Below are 17,277 nucleotides of genomic sequence, written 5' to 3'. Positions count from 1 at the left end.
TTAGCACATATTATATACTATTTCCAGTGTATTTTCTTAGGGATCTTGTGATGAATCTATGGCAAACTTGTGCAACTTCAATAACTAAAAAACCCAGAAATATAAGGAGCTGCCAGATTCCAAAAGCAACTGATCCTTCTAAATTGGAAGAAATTGGAAATGGGGTGTAATTGTTATCACAATTATATGTGCCATAAAGATATTGTTTTCATGAGTGCTTACTGCCAGGTCGGCTAAACTACGCTCAATAAACTCTAGGCCCAGGGGACTCGTGAAACAATTCTTCATGAGTGGTCTTCATGTTGTTATTGGACAAGGTATTAAAGCTCTTGGGGAGGAATGCCTAATGACACTGAGAAAAATATTTCTTTCAGCATCATATGTATGCATCATACAGAGTTGTGAGAAAAGAGTTTCTGTCATTTCATCTGTTATTGAAGTAATACTATGAATATACTGAAAATTGTATTCAAGGATAATTGAAATTAGGAGGATGAGAAACATCCCTTGCTGAATTAGAGCTGAAGTAAGAAAAACAGAGGTTTTGTGCTTCTAGCGTAATTGATTAAGACATCTTTTGGGGAGTATTCATCTTGTGACAAAATGAAATTGCCCATCATGTCTTTGCTGGAGACTTGATTTCTTTCAGTTGGTTAAAAAAATCTTGGGTAGGAATGAAGAAAAAGAAAAAAAAGTTTACTGAATCTCTCTGTAAACTCCCAAGCTTAAAGACTCAAGTTAAAATCTGACTTGGGTTTTCTGTTAATCCAGCACATGATTTATTTACTATAAACAATCCTGAAGCATGGGAAATGGTTTCCAGAGAACAGAACATGAGTTTTCTGGACAACTTGAAGAATCTTTTTGTAATGAAACCTGTGCATTGAAATTGTTAAAGGATGTTTTGTTTCCAATTTAGGTATCTGGCCTGACAGGATCAGTTGGCCTTCTCAACCCAATCCAAAAACACGAACCACTGAGCATACGTGCATTAATCAAGGCTTATGTGTTTAGTAGCTCATAAGGCTTTAAAAGGAGCATTTCTTTCCTTTTTGGACACTAAAGCACAAAAAGCAGGCAAACTGTGGTTTCCTCTCACCAGCCATGAGCTTCCTGTGTTCAAGTAATAGTGATGGTGAATTGGGTATTGCAAAACTCTGTGGCATCATTGTGGCTATACAGGTCAGGAAAGCTGTAGAATTTGGCAGGTGATTAAGGAAAAAAAAATTCAAATACCTTTTATCCCCCTGCTTTCTTTGAAAAATGCCACCTGAACAAAGGACATGAAGAATGCTCTAAAAAAGACAAGTATAATTTTATGTTATAATTACACATCCAAGTTTTAAAGGGAGAAATAATTAATTAATCCAGTAGGCTCTATGACTAACAAAGAAATGGACATGGACATTTTGAAAATAGTCTGCTCAGTGACAATTAGATTGAGACATCACTTCCTGTGGCATTGAAAATTGTAGTAATTATTATTCTGCAAGACATACAAGGATTGCACTCAAGGAGATGATACAATAGATTGTAAACCCTCCTTTTAAGAATGAAACAGTCTATACTGATCAAAGTAAGATAAACAATGTGCAGTTTAATAATATTTTTAGTGAAAAGATCTTAATTGAGCAAGATATTTTTTGAATAAGAACTACAGAGTTCTGCTGGACAATCTAAATGACTATTGTAAGACGGCAGCCTCGGTGGTTTCTGAAAGAGATGATAAAATTTTTTAACATCTCTTGTGTTTATATAATAGTATTGTTTCTTTGCTGTAGTATTATAACTGAAATGTTGCCAGATATATTTCCACATGAATCAATGGTTTATTGGCATTATTAGGCAATGTAGAATTTTTAATTTTCCCCTCTTTCTTTCTCTCTGTCTCTCCTTCAAAAGCTATTTTGGATTAATTTTGGATTTTGGAAAAATAACCCTCCCAGTTATTTTGGATTATTTCTTGCACATAAAGGCATGATTAGAAAAAACATCCAGAGTTGCATAATGCATAATCTGTTCCATGGAATCATAATTCTTTTCCTGCTGTTTTTCATTCTGCATTGCTGCATTTCTTCGTGGAACTTTGTTGCCTAGCTCCAAAGAGAGTGTTTAGGAATGTAGATATAAAGCGAGTTTGATGCTTGAACCTTTCTTCCTCTTTAAGCAACTACTCCCTCAGAGTTTTGAAAAGACTGCAGCTTAGTCTTATCTGGCTAATGAATGTGTGAGACTGAGCTGGGAACAAAGCTCCAAAATTCCCCAGTGAATTCACTCACCTGTGTGGGTCAGTAAATATAACATGGAACAGAACGTTTTGGGTCACCTACAAGGAGTTTGGGACCTCAGGTGGCTTTTGGACAACTCTAGGAAAAATGTGTAAAGTTTGCACTGGCAGATGTATGTGACTCTAAATAAGCACCCAGACCTAAATTAGGTAGAAGAGCTTGAGCTGTTCTGCCAGTGGTATGGAGCAGAGAAAGCACACAAATCTCACCACTTTGGACTTGCCCAGGGCGTGTTGATGCTCACTGAGGATCAGTTCTGACTTCAGCTCCTCTTGTGATACCAACTGTTGCACATATACTAAAACCCCATGTAAGCATAGGGCATAAAAGTGATAGATTCAGTTTTGAATTAAGGCTGTAGGGGGATTTCAGCTTAATATTTAAGATGAGGTCAAGTATTTGTACAGGAAGCCGGCCATTTACCTTCCCATGTTTATCCCTCGTTACTGCCTGCTTGTATGCAGCAGACACTGAGCTGGCAAACTGCAGTTTTTTCAGAATTTTTAAGTGAACTTACTTTGGCACTAAAATACTATATTGCTTCATTTTGCATGCTTGAGCTGTACAATTCCTGACGGTAAAAATGGCACTTCGGGTGGTATTTTTTTTATTCATTCTACTTAAGAAACTGAAATCGTAAGTGGTTATGTGTCTCCTGGAGAGCTGTAAGTCAAGTGCCTGATTTCCTCTTTTTCAGACACCACCAGAAGGTCTCCACTGACCCCCATTAATAGGATTCTGTTGATGCAAAAGTGGGGCAAGAATGGGTTGAATCTCAAATGTATTTGCAAGTTTCATTGAGATTCATCAGACTTGGGTCTAATGAACTAAAATAATTATATATATGTTTGGCAACATTTGTCTCCTGGTTAATATTTTTATGTTCAAATGTTAGATTACTTACAGATGCTTTCTTATTGCTTATTTAGCAGATTTCCATTTTTAAGTGATTTTGTGTAATTTTGCAAATATTTGCTAAATATTACAATGCTGTGATTGTACAAGTGGAGCAAAACTAAAACGGCTCACTTAAGTTAAAATCCTACTGTGTTGTAAAGCCCCTTCCTTCTTGTTGTTTTTAATTAGCATAATGTTCTCCAATTTAATTCAATTATGTATTTTCTTGCGGATAAATTGCACGGGAAAAATACTTCTAAGTTCTTTGCTTCCATTACAGTTTACAAGATTATTCCTAATGCCAGAGGGTAAATATTTTAACTTTGTGCTCAGAAAAATGGAATAGTAATCATCAGTAAATCTTATACAAATATTTGGATTTGTCCATTGTAATACCCTACAAGGTTTTATTAATGTCAGTGTAAAAATGCAGGTTGTTAATTTATTCAGAGCTGTGGCAGCCTGGTTGTTTAGCTGGTGCTTTTGTTAAGACATATTCTGTGTATTTGAGTGATTAAACCAGCACTAAAATCACATCTCTCTCTATCAAGCCTTTCAGGTTGAGAGCATTTGGGATCCATTCCCAGCTCCACCATGTTTTTTTCACTGGAACATTAAAATGTCAGATAGGAAAAAAATAATTCACAGCTGTCTTGCGGCTTGATTCACCCACCTCTGACATCAAATTTATGCCAGCATGGCTCCATTGAAAACCAAGATATTACTCTGGTGCTACACTGGTTTAATAGAGTCGCAAATCGGGCCTTAGGGGGGTTTCTTGGTTACTTCTAATTTTCTGATTAAAGCAGAGTTATTGAAACTCATAAAATCCATGGAACATTGTTGCTCCACTGTGGGCTATCTGCATCAGAAACCTCACTTCATTCTGGGCCTTAAGCAAATTCCCAGCTGGCCTCAGCTCAGTGAAGGTACATTCAGTCGAAGTTTCAGCAGGATTTTTATTTTTCAATTTGCATATTATTTTAACCACATTCCAGAGCCTTGCAACCACAGAGGTTCAAATTATTCCACAGATTTCAGATTCTTAGGCAGATGTGAGGCACCATCTCCAAATTCATGCTTCTCTTCCCTACCTCATCGTTCCTCTTCCTGCAGCCAATGAAACAGCAGATTGCCACCCAAAATATTTTCAGGATCAACCCTTTGGGCAGGAGGATTTCTTATTCACTCTCTGTCTGTGGCCTGTAGGGCTCAGCTTTCCAGGCAGCATCCAAACCTCTAGTACAGCAAGGAGAGAAAGGACTGGAGAGAAACAGAGGTGGAGAAACAGCAAAGGGAATGATCGCATGGACTGCATAACTGAAATGGGTTTTTTTTTTAATTACCCTCTATTCAACACATACAATCCAAATGGCAATCAGCGAGGTCTTTTATTTCCTAAGAGGTTAAAATTTAGCAGTGCAAGAGACCTAGGAAATACAGGAAAAAAACTCCAAACAAAACATTTAGGGGGGAAAGAAAAAGAAGAAAGAAAAAAGCTTATTTAATTTCAGAATGGTTCTTGGTACTCTTAAAGCCCTGAATGAAGATTTATGTTGGTCCTGCTTGATCCAAATGGGTTACCTCTCTTTAAAAACAAAGCTTTCTTTGAGAATATTTAATGCTTATTGCTGCTGCCAGATACAACCTCCTAGTTTTTCAAGGTTTTGAAATATACTGGGCAGTTCCTAAGCTTTCTTTGGCATGTGAAGATAATTCATGTGCTGGACTACAAACCAACTGCTCACCCAAAAGCGCAGGAGGCCCGGATGATGTCGATTAGGAATAAACAAAAGGAACTGGAAAATTCTGTAGAGGTAACATTTTAATAACTGTGCTTCCACGTTGTGTGGTGGAAAATACCTTGTGAAAAGTGACTAGTCTGCAGAGGATTGTCTGCCTTTTACTATAAAAAGGTTTGTCCCCTTGTCCCCTTACATGTGTACTCAACAGATAAGATAGGAAATGCTAATCCCAGTCACAGGCTGCTGAGAGGGGAAGAAAAGGAGTGAGATTTTAGTAATAAATCTGGATCACATACTCAAAGAGCACTGGCACAGCGATGGCAGCAAACACCCAGGAGAGAGTGCTCAAACCTTATTGTGTCACATAGAAACATCTTCAGAGAGCAGCACACGTGGTGGGTTTGTTCCAAAACTTGGCATTCCTGTTGGAGCCTCAGGGGCTGCAGTGTCCCAGAAATACCCTTTAAAAGCCCCAGGCGTAATTGCTGCCCTTGAAACTCCATGCCAGTGCTGATGTGAACGGAGGAGATTCCAGCAATATGCTCTTTTCCATGGAGTGTGTCAAAGAACAATGGAGCAGAAGACAAAACTTGGGTGAAGCTACCCCCCAGGAAAGCTTTGGTTTCATTTGTAAACTGAGACAAAATGTACATAAATGAATAAGCTGAAACGGCTGTAAATAGCCTATGAAAACATGCTACAATAGAATTGTTTAGAATTCTTTCTCATTATCCCACTTCACATTGGAGGGGATGACTGGAAAAGAAGATCCTCTATTATTTTAAGAAATCCACAGGCCTTACAGCCAATGAGCATGTTTTCCAGTTTAAATATTTTGAGTATTTTTTAATGTTTGCACAGGCTCAGGATTTCTGAGCCCATGTAATAATCTGCAAAAAGATCCCACTTTTTTTGCTTTGCTGAGACTCCCACATGGAAAACAGTGGAAAACACTTTGCTGTGGCATGTTTAATAGGTTGCAGAGTAGGCAGTATGTGGTTCCTTAGAGCAACTGGGATGAGAGAAGATAAAATATGTCCTGCTTTCCCAGAGCAGATTGTATGGCTCTGTGGCTACCTGAAAGGAAAGACCACTTCCAGTTTAGCCACAGAGACGTAATCCCTGTGTATTCTTAGATTTATGAGTGGCTGCATTACCGTGCAATTAGTCTGGATTACCGAAATGTGGGATAAGAAGGGGGAAAAAAGGTTTGCTTCTCATTATTTTTTCCTCTGAGCATTCATCTGCTTTACTCAGAGTTTCCTATACCTGATTCTTCGGTGTCTGTGGCCACCAACAAAGTTTCCCCCAGCCCTAGCAGTCTGGTTTAAATGTGTGTGTTGTACATTCTCCTTGTCCAGAGGGTTCTGGTAAAGGCATTTATCTGTTGAATGACGTGCAGACTGCCAGATTCAACAGATGACAGCTTAAGCACAGCACTAGTGACCACCAATGGTGCGGGTTTTATTTTGGGATCCTGCTTTTTGTAAAATATAACAAAAAAAGTTGCCATTATTGACTTTTTAAAATTTGTTTTTCAAGCTGTTTCTTGTGATTTGGTGTATTCTTCTGCTCTGTCCCTTATTAAGGACTGATCTTGATTTCATGTGCCCTAATTTCGTGCTGCCCCTCCTCTAGCCTTCAGCAGTTGCTTGTGGTTTGTGCAGGAGTTTGGGAACAGATGTAACCAAACAGGCAAAGACACAAACAGATGATGCCATCTCTCTCCCTCCCTGTATCTCACCTGTTGGCCATTTGCTATCCTCTGATAAATCTAAGACATGAGGCAGTTTGGAAAACACACAGCTCACTACTCCTTTTTGTTTTTCTTGTCCTTTTTTCAGGTGGGGGTCTGTAGAAAGGGTTGTCCTGGGACTGTCCTGTACTGAAGAAATGGAATGCAGTTCAGGGCAATCTCTTTAGGGGTGTCTCGCTGTTCCCCTAGGAAGGGTTTAGAGACCCAGGAAATTTAAAAGTCAGATGGATGCCAATGGGCATAGGGCAAATGCATCCTGACACAATTCTGCATACCACCACAATGGTCCTTAACAGGGATTTTCTTAGGAAACAACATATGCAAAGATAATAACCTCCCTGCTGGTACTGGCAGATATCTGCCTTTCTGACAGACTCAGATTCATTCATATGCACAGCAGGGGGGAAAGGATTATTTTAGCATAGTTATTTTCTTTCCTAGTTCACATCATTCACTGAGTATGTACAAATAGGAAGAATGCCAAGTTGTTTACAAGAAGATCAGTGATGATTTGAGCCAAAAGCATCAGTCCAAGTGCCCTCAAACTGTAGGGATTTTCTGATGTGGCTACGACTCCAAAAGCTGTGAGTCAGCTTCATCTCTGTGCTGGAGTGAATGTCAAAATGCATATTTAAGCAAAAGCCTCATTCTAAGTTGTACTGAGAGCACCCACTGAGTGCCAGACATGAGAAATCACCCTGACTCCGTCAGCATAAAACTTTCAAGACACAGGTAATGTACATCATAAATTTGAGCCGAGAAATTCTCTTCTAAGTGTTTTTCCTTTGAAAATCTTACTGAGCTCCTATCTCCTTCCCTTTCCAGACCACCCACAAACACCACCCACAGGGCAGTCACCCCATGGTCTTTGGAGGTCATCTGTCATTCTCACTATCTTAATCCTGAGAGCATAGGAGCTCCATCAGAAAAACAACTTTAACCAGGTGCCTAATGTGAAAGACACAATTAATATCATTACATTATCATTAGAATGATTATTGACATCAGAGTGTTTACTTCCTGCTAAGTGCTTGGAACCTGAATATGTGTGTAATAACTACTCTATGATGCTGTAGAGGTATGGAGATTGGACATTTGAGAGGAGGAGCTCTTGCTGTAAAGAAATCAGCGGGAGGTACAGCATCAGCTCAGAAACGCCAGCATGGTACCAGGAATGTTTATGTATCATCATCCAAAACTAAGCTGTGAGTCAGGGTATGTTGTAAGGACATTTTAAGTTCTTCTTGATTTCTTTTTCTTTAATCTTCCCTTCAGATAATAGACTATATGTTGATTGAAGATGCAAAGTAGTTGAGTGGCAAGGAAGAATTTTCAAATCAATCAAAATGAAGGAAAATATTTTGGTGATTTCTTATTATATTCATCCTCAGTCATATGCTGCTTTCTGCTCATTTGACTCCATCCTTACAACTTAGGCCATGTGCCTCTAGGTATCCCCCTTTAAGAAGAGAAAATGATTTTTGATTTGGAATTCTTTTTTAACTTTTATTTTTAAAATTTGAAATTCAGTGTGATGATGGTCGTGATATACGTGTGTCTTCAGTTGACTCCACAATATTATTACTGTTTATTGCTCCTGTCATCCTTGATTTCCCCTTCTGTTGCAGCTTTCACTTCTTGAAGCTTGTCTTAATTTCAGACCCAGATCCCACAACTTACACATCTGCTTACCTTTAGTCATCTGCGTATTCCCATTGATCCCACTGAGAATACACACACACTTTAAATTGAGCACATGTGCAAGGTTTTTGGAATAAAAGCATGGGGAATATAGCCTACTTGTTGTTATTTTTCCCAACTTCAACAGCCAGTGGCTTTTGCAGGTGGTCAGACCTGCCGAGATTTAAACCCCATTGTTGGTGAAGAAAACACAGTTGGCCTGAAATTGGTAAGATCTGATAAAAAGTCATGACAATATGAAGAAGAGATTTTTTGGTTTTTTGCAAGGGTTGCCCCAAAACAGTAGAGCTGGCAAAGACCCAGTGTTTTATTCTCTTTTTGTGAGGCATTGCTCAGATCAGAGACAGTTTTCCTCAGATACAATTTTCCTTCTTGCTATATGTAAATGGCTGTTGTCAGAAGTATGAGGCAGGAGAGATATGGGAAGTAGTAATTTGTAATTTTTGTTGGGGAAACACCTCCAGCATAACTGATTTGGTGTTGTCTGGTAATTGGGAATGACAGCAAAAAAACAAACAAACAAACCAACCAAAAAAAGCCCAAAAAAACCCTGAAAAACCAAACCACCAAACCAAAAAAACAAACAGCAGAAGGACTACAGAAGTTTCTGGGGGAAAAAAAAGGAGGAAAACCAGACTGAAGGGCAATCTGTACTGTGAAGATTGACTACATTATTATAATATGGTTTTCTGATTTTGTTTATTTTCTTCATATTTAAACTATTGCAACAAGGGCTGAAAATAACTCATATTTCTGTTTGCATTAAGTGGTACTGTAAATGTAATTTGATTAAAAAAGACAAGATAGAGAAGTTATAAGTTGTGGTATTCTAAATCACGTAATGATATGTGAAATTATCTGAATGAATTTAAACCATTAAAATAATTGTATTTATTTGAAAAAACCTATCTTTTTATTTTACTCTCATTGATGATACAGGCTAGCTGTGGCAGAATAAAACATGAGAGAAAATGAAAACTGTAGGAAGACAATACAATGCTAGATTAATTTTGATTTAATATTTCATTCCTCTAGAAATGTAACTTTCAAAATATTATCCAAGATGTATAGCAGTTAAATATAACATTTAATTCCATCACACCTTAAACACAGGTCTAAAAATAGTATCATTCCCAAAAGACAGAAATTCTGAGCTAGCACCATCTCTGCAGCACTGTTGGCAATATCAGCATTATTTATTTATCCTGGGAAACCTCTGTGAAGGATGTCAGGGCAGCTCAGATGGGGCCAGATGGGAGGAGGTGGGAGGTCGAGTGTTGCTTCCAGCTCATCTCTCCTGAGTTTCCCCAAAAGGCTGCTGTTGTGATGGAAAAGCCTCTGCAGCTCTGGGTCCCTGTTGGGAGTAGGAACCCAAAAGACAGAGAAAAAGTGAGACCAAAAAAAGAGCAGAGAGGGCAAAGGATGTAACCCTGTGCTTCCTGGCATTGCATCCTGAAAAAAGCCCTTCAGTCTCAATTTTCTGCTGCACAGAAGGGCATGAGGTGATCTCAGCTTTGGAAATTAGATAGATTAGATAAGGTAATTAATTTTTTCGGTGAATTTAAAATAATTTTTGCTTATTTTTGATTTGCTTACATTTTGTTTGTTTTATTCCTGTAATCTGTGGGTAACTTAATACCTTTATGTTTTAGAGAAAAATATTTCCTCCCTTTCTGCATTTCAGGTATTAAATGAAAAAGCAGCAATCCACAAGGATCGCAAAATCCCACAGGGACAAATGCACTGGAGACCCAGAGACAAATTTTTTCACAGTCAAATTTTTGTCCCCTCCTCTGCTACCTTGCAGGCAGGGCAATAGTGATTGGGATGATCTGTTCTTTCTTCAGAGTATATTTATGTTTCCACTGCAACAACACACATCTTTTCATTATTCTTTGGATAAAACGCTATCTGCACACCATCACTGCTGTCCCCGATATGTGCTAAATATTGACAAAGAAACAAAGAAAACATGCATGTTGAAACAAGCTGACCTCTGGTACAAGAAGAGCAAATGAGCAAATACCCTGGGATATGTCTTTTATTATGGCTAATTGTTTTTTAAACACCACAAGTCTCCTCTAAGTTTAGAAGACAAAGACCCCTCCAGTGTTACTGGGGGCAGGGCCAAGAGCCATGTGCTTGTCCAGAATGATAAATCCATACAGGGATGAGTCAGGCTGGCTGTGTTGATGGCAGCTCAGGTTTTACTGGAGCTGATGGGAGTGTTTTCTACCCCACAGCACTCATCTGTATCAGGTATCAGGGAGGGCTGACTATGTATGCAGATATTAGGTGGCACCAGAAAGTATTCAGCTGGTTTGGATGGTGTCTGGAGCCTGTCCCTTCACAAAACTCATCTTCATCAAGAAAGGATCTTCCTGTCTAGTTTATCTGGAAACTGTCCATGGGCCAAGAAGTTCAGAACAACCAACATCATGAAAATGTAGTTAATAGTGCACATGGATGCACATGGATGCTGTACAGGAAGAGGTCTCAGGAGTTGTGAGGTTTGACAGAAAAAAAGTATCTTGCCCCAAGTTCAGGGTATTTGAGAGGTTTGTTTAACCTTTATTCTAGCTATTTGCACACAATTCCATGTTATTATTTACAGTACCATCAAAATGTAAATTTGTCATAGCAACCCAGGGGGTTTAAATGGGGCCTGCATTGCTTCCCAAAATTACAGCACCACCTTAAAAAGGAGTGAAGGAGAGTGCACTGTGTAATGTGAACTCTTGCAAAATGCTATAAGCAAAACATGGCTTTAATAAGCAACACGTTTTCTCTGATTCTTAGAGTATATTTTATAAGAAAAGACTACAAATATAAAAAAATATAAATATGTATCTATAAAATGAACTATTTCAGCTTAACCCATTTTTCAGGATAATGTTAATACTGGGAACATACTGGCAACAGTAAGACCAATGTGGGATGTTGACATGATGTGGGTGAGGATTTCTGTGTCACTGCCTTCTTGTTTCCCCCTGAGAAAAACAAAACAATGACAGATCATACATTCATTCATGCATTTTACTCTTTTCATTTAATTGGTCCTTTTGTCAGAAAAATAATGAAGCATCCAGCAGATGACATAGTTGTGCATAAATAAATATTTATTCAAATCCCCTGCTTGCAGTCACTACCCACTGACAAAATACCAGAGTCAGCTGGATTTCTGGAAAGCAGAACATGTCCAGAAATTTTACTTAGGTTATGCAAAATAATGCTAGTTTAACTGCAGCTTTGAAAGGCTCATGTGGTTGTAAAAGTTTGCATGTGTGTAGCTGTGTGTCTGTTGATGTTATGTGATATAAAATGTCTGGACTTGCACATCCATTTCACTTTTCTTCCTGGTATTCTAAGGTAGACATTACTGACAAGATTTGTCCTAAGCACACATGAGGTTTTCTTGTGAGGATATCAGTTTTTATATGAGTGATGCACATCCTTGTCTTTCATAAGAAGAGCTGGAAAAAGTTCAGACACATATGTGTGGCATGAGAAAAGAGCTGTATGAAAAGGAATAATCTTCTCACCTGCTTTGCAAATTATTTCCTGTGATTCAAGTGACAATCAAAATAAGGAAAAACACAGTTATGTGTTATTATTTTTAAAATCAAGCAAAAAACCTAAGCTCTGCATCAAAGAAGTAGTACAACAGGTGAGATAATCCATGTCTCTCCAAACATTTCGACTTTCACAACACAGCCCAGTGTAAAGGATTAGAGGAATCTTGGGGCACAGTGGCTGCCAGATTCACCTCTGTGCGTCATTAGTATCTGAGCTAATAGTATGGACTCCAGAGAAATGCAGATTCAGAGCTGGAAAGGTCAGTGGGACGTATTTTGGACCTTTTGATGTGATCCAAGTTGCAACAGGAGCCTTTAGTGGCAGTGAGGGAGGCCTGGGCTCAAAAGAACTGGCTATTCCTTCTAGAGACAGGCACAGTTAACCTGTAGTGGACACACCAGCCCTGCTGGATATCCACAGACACTCAGGCTGCTCCAACTCATTCACTTCCAGACTTTTTCATACACTGTGAACAGACTCCTGGAAGTCTGGACACAGTATTTTTGCAGATAATTCCTGTCTTTTCCACTTTATTGCTAGCTGTCTCTTTCAGGATGTTTCAGCATCGAGTATCAGCTTTCCATTCGCAATTCATGATATTAGCTGGAAAATTAACAGGACAAAAGCACATCCTATGGATTGGCTTAATTCCACTATCCTTCTTTTAGATTCTTGTGAGTTAAGGAAAACCACAGCAGGTTTGAATTTTGTTTTACTTTTTAATCTGAAGATATTATTTGTTTTGGCTTAAAGGGAATTGTGAGAAATACCAATATATTTAAAGGGAACACATTTAAGTGCTTTCTGAGGACAGCAAGTGAACCTTAGCAACGAATTCCTGCTGTATGTGAGGTTCTAAAATTACAATGTACAAATGCTTTACTGGGATGTAAGAATGTCCAAATGTGTGTAGCCCAGGATGATATCCAGTGAAAAATGGCTAATCCATAAGGAAAAAGTTATTCTTGAAATTTAAAGGAATCAGTTTATACAGACATCCAAAATTTCTAGTGACATCACACACCATGAAACAATGAAATCTATTAAAGTTGTTCACTTCAACAGAAGTTTTGAAATATGTTCAGAAGGACTTTACCTCACTACTGCTGCCTGACTTCAGCCTTGAAATCTTAAATCTGACAGTTGGTCACTTCTCTTTTACTTCTCTTTCTACCACAGAACAGCATCTTGGCTTTGGCTTCCCAGCCTGCATCAGCCATACCAACACTCTGAAATGCTTCATGTAGAGCATCCCCTGTATTCACTGGGAAATAGTAGAAGTCCTGATGTAAGTTTTCAATAAAATAATGAAATTAGATCCTAGTGAGCTAGAAACAGCGGACATTTGATTTCAGAGCTCCACACCACTATGGCTGCAGGCAGTATAATATCACAGTTCTCAGAATATGTGTAACTCAGGAGTTACTCAGAAACATAAACTGCAATTCCTGGAGGTAAAGTGAAATATCCATTAGTTGCATTTTTCAAGATTGTCTGCTCTAAAAGAATATACTTTGCAGACTGATACTCCTGATATCTGACATATGGTTTCCTTTTGGGGAATCAGTGCTGTGTATTAAATTTTTTTTCATCCTCAGCTTTATGCAAAGGCTGAGTCTTTCTTTGGCCTTGGTCTTCACAGAGTAAATTCATTAGTTTGAATTGTGTTTTTATTAATGCTAAAAGTCATGCAAAAAAACCCCAAAAAACCCCAAACCAAAAATACTCCGGGCCAATCTCCATAATGCCTTGTTGTACTACTTGGAAAAATTTGTTTGTCCATACTTTAAGCTCCCTGTGACAAAGTCTGTCTTTCCAGCGGTTTCAGACTGTGCACAAGACAATGGGAACAATGTGGGAATATAATAAACGTTCAGTGATATCAACAGTGCCAGTGGATGCAGTTCCTGTCCATGTAACTGCAAAGTGTGTCCAGATGCTGCAATGATGCATATCTTGTAAATGCTTGTAATGATAAACAGATAATAAAGGTTGAATTAAGCAAGTCCATGGTTTTGGCCTTGCTGCAGGCAAGTTCTGGAGTGTATGTGAAAGAATCCACGGCCACAATTAGCATTGGTTGGCTGCCTACCATCCCAAGGACATTCAGGATGTTGACTCTCTCACTGCTGGGAATGGTCCCTCTGGGGCTGCATTTCAAAGCGCTGACAGCTTGGTGCAAGTGATGATTATGATTTGACAATTTCAGCTTTGGTGGGTGTCAGTTCAGCCCTTTATTTCAAAAGGTAGAGGAGAGAAGGGTTTGTTTGAATGGTTTTATCAGAAAAGAATTGCAGAAGGATGGCCAGTTCCAGCACAAAACCCAGGTACAGCTCTACTAGGAACCTAACAGGAGATATAGACCATCCTCCTGATTTATCATCAATGTGTATATTTATCTCATGATGTCCTACATCTCAGGCACTGCACAGAGCAGCCTCTAAGATAAGCTGCATATCAACCCTGGAGAAAGCTTTTAAACTCTATTCAATTAAAATTCAATTATAAAAACCAATTTAGCATTAAGCCAAAGAAATGCATGGTAACTGCAGGGTAAGAATTATCTTGGCTGTGCCAAAGGATTTCCTGTTTGTTTCTTAACTCTCCATATTTTGAGCACCTTCTGTAAGAAAATTTGTCTATTGTTTTGAAATTATACATGACAGGGTTTCCACAGAGGTGTATCAGTAGCTACTTGATGATGATCAGTGCTTCATGAGCACGAGATGCACTCAATTATAGACTTTTTTGATGTTCCTAATGAGGTACAAAGATCCTGTGATGGAAGGTGAAATGGCATTTCAAGGTGTTAGTGATAGTCCCTTGGCAGTATTCACCACTTTCTTGGTGTCTTTGAATTAGAGCAAATGGAGGTCTATTTGAAATTAAATTCTGATACAGAATTCTTCTACTAAGGCTGGGCATTGATGAGTAGGAGTCTATTGCCATAAAGGGAGCTAGAAGGCAGCTGAATGAAACCTTAGACAAAAAAGAAGGGTTTTTGTGCTGAATGACTAAAACTAAGGCACTGTGCCAAGGCATGCGTGCATCATAACCCACTACTTATTTGGGTGAAGAAATGCCCCAGCATTTCCACTTCCAGCACACTGACAGATCAGCCTTGAGCCATCAATCAGCCACGGCAGCGTGCCCAGGACTGGTGCTGCCACATGCACAGCAAAGCCTACTGCCCACAGAGGCCCAGCTTTGGATCTGGGCACCGGTTTCTCCCAGAATTATGTATTTGAAATGAGTGTAGCACAACAAACTGCATTGTAATGATTGCAAAGTTCAAAACTTGGCACCGGTGCCTGCTCTTCTTCCAAAGACAAGTGTAAAGTCTCAGGGCCCTATTAATGAAAAATACATTTGATGGCTGGATCACAGAAAAAAAGAGGGCCCCAAATTATGAGCAGGATCAGTTCTAAAAAGCCATGTGCTCATGTAAAAATGTGATGGAATATGGGCACAGAAAGTTCCGTGTGGATTTCACTAGATGCACAGGGATTCCTGGTATGCACATAAATTTATATGCTTTATAAATTTATATGCCGTGCTTAGCTATATGATGCAAAGGGTCAGGAGGCTGTAAATATGTTTCTCTGCCACATAAAGTAGGGTGATAAACAGTGACATGTCAAAAGCCCTGAAAAAAAAGATTGGGTCAAACGATAACTAGCAAGCCTCACTTTTCTTTGCCCTCCCTACATGGTTTTATTTCTAGAGCAGGAGTAGTCACCACCTGCTATTTATAGAAAAGACAGTGAAACAGTCCTAAAATACAGGACTATAAAAGAATACTAGGAGTATGTCATAGTTCTCAGGAAAAATAGTTGTTTTCAAATTATCTCAGTGAGTTGATATATTCACTTTTATTTCTTTTTACTATTGTAATCAAAGTGTTCAGGAAAAGATAAAACTGAAGAATTTTCTGCCAGAAAATATCTCTGTATTATCTCCATCCTTAGCCAATTTATGCAAAGCAGACTCTTTTCCTTTCTGCAATACATTTAATTTCCCATAGAACTGGATTACCATAACATTTTTTAAGTTTTGTGGGGTTTCATTTCGTTTTGGTTTTGTTTTTTTTAATAAAAAAAGAAGCTGGGTTCATGCTGCTCACTTTCTGCAAGTTGTACTTGTAGTTTAACCAGCTCAGCTCCCTTTCTCCCACAGCTGCTTGTGTGCAAAGACTTTGCTCACCATTTATCCCCAGCGTTTGTAAAGTGGCAATGCAGAAGTCATGAGAGGACTCTCTGGGAAGATTTTGCGTTTCTAAGGCTGCCTTCAGAAGAGTTCTTTCTCCTGAGGATATTCACTGTCCTGTCAGGAAATGCACAGAGAGGAGTGAGGCCAGAACCTTTAGCATTCTGGATTAAAGCTTTAATCTTTAGACTACTTGAATGTGCCATAATTTATCCTGTACCAAAGCTTCTAAATTATGTCTAAAGCAGCTGTCTCCTCTTAGGTTCTCTTTAGTTTTAATGTTACTCATTAAAAATGATGAAACATGAACCATTGTTACTGAAAAACCTTTCTCACCATGAAAACCCCAACTGTTCTTTACATGAAACACTCCACGTGACTGCAGGGTTTGGCTTTTTCCAGCATGAGCGTGGCGCAGCTGATTCAAGGAAGGACATCCAGGATCTACACAGGACATAGAGATCTCCATCTTTGCTGATGCTGCTTAGATTTTACACATGATCATGAGGACAAATTTCAGAAGCAGAGCCTCACATTATGTCATGGAAGCAATGCAGCCAAATGCTGCTGGTAAAAACCAATTTAATGCTATGTTGTGTCCAAGTATAAAGGTCTTCAACAAAAGAAAATGGGAAATAAAGCACCTTTGCTCAGATTTTATTTCCATACTCCCAGGGTCTTCAAACAGCTTGTATATGGGAATAATCTTGGGAGCTGAGAAATGGAGGGCAGTAGAAACTGGTGTCATAGTCGTTGTCTTCCAAATATATCCTGTTCATTAAGTGGTCTATTAATTGCTGATGCCAGCAAAACAGACACTAGAGAGTGAAAAATTGACAGTCTGTCTGAAAAGGCAATCAAAGAGAAGGTATATAAATACCTACAAAGCTGTAAATACATCACAAAATATTCAAAAAAGTATGTTTCCATGGGAGGAGAAGGTTTCAGTAAAATTATGACTTAAGCTCTGGAAAAGAATTCAGTTAGAGCACAAGTGGTTGTCATAAAAATTGTGTATATTAGGAAAAATCACTGTTGTCTGTTTCAAAATAGGAATAATTCTGTCCAATACCTCCTAAGCATCTCAAATGTCAGGTTTTATTTAATA

Source organism: Lichenostomus cassidix, chromosome 4 (assembly GCF_008360975.1).
Source record: "Lichenostomus cassidix isolate B80296 chromosome 4, HeHo_3.0, whole genome shotgun sequence".
Classification (NCBI taxonomy): Eukaryota; Metazoa; Chordata; class Aves; order Passeriformes; family Meliphagidae; genus Lichenostomus; species Lichenostomus cassidix.
This window is presented reverse-complemented; position numbering follows the sequence as displayed.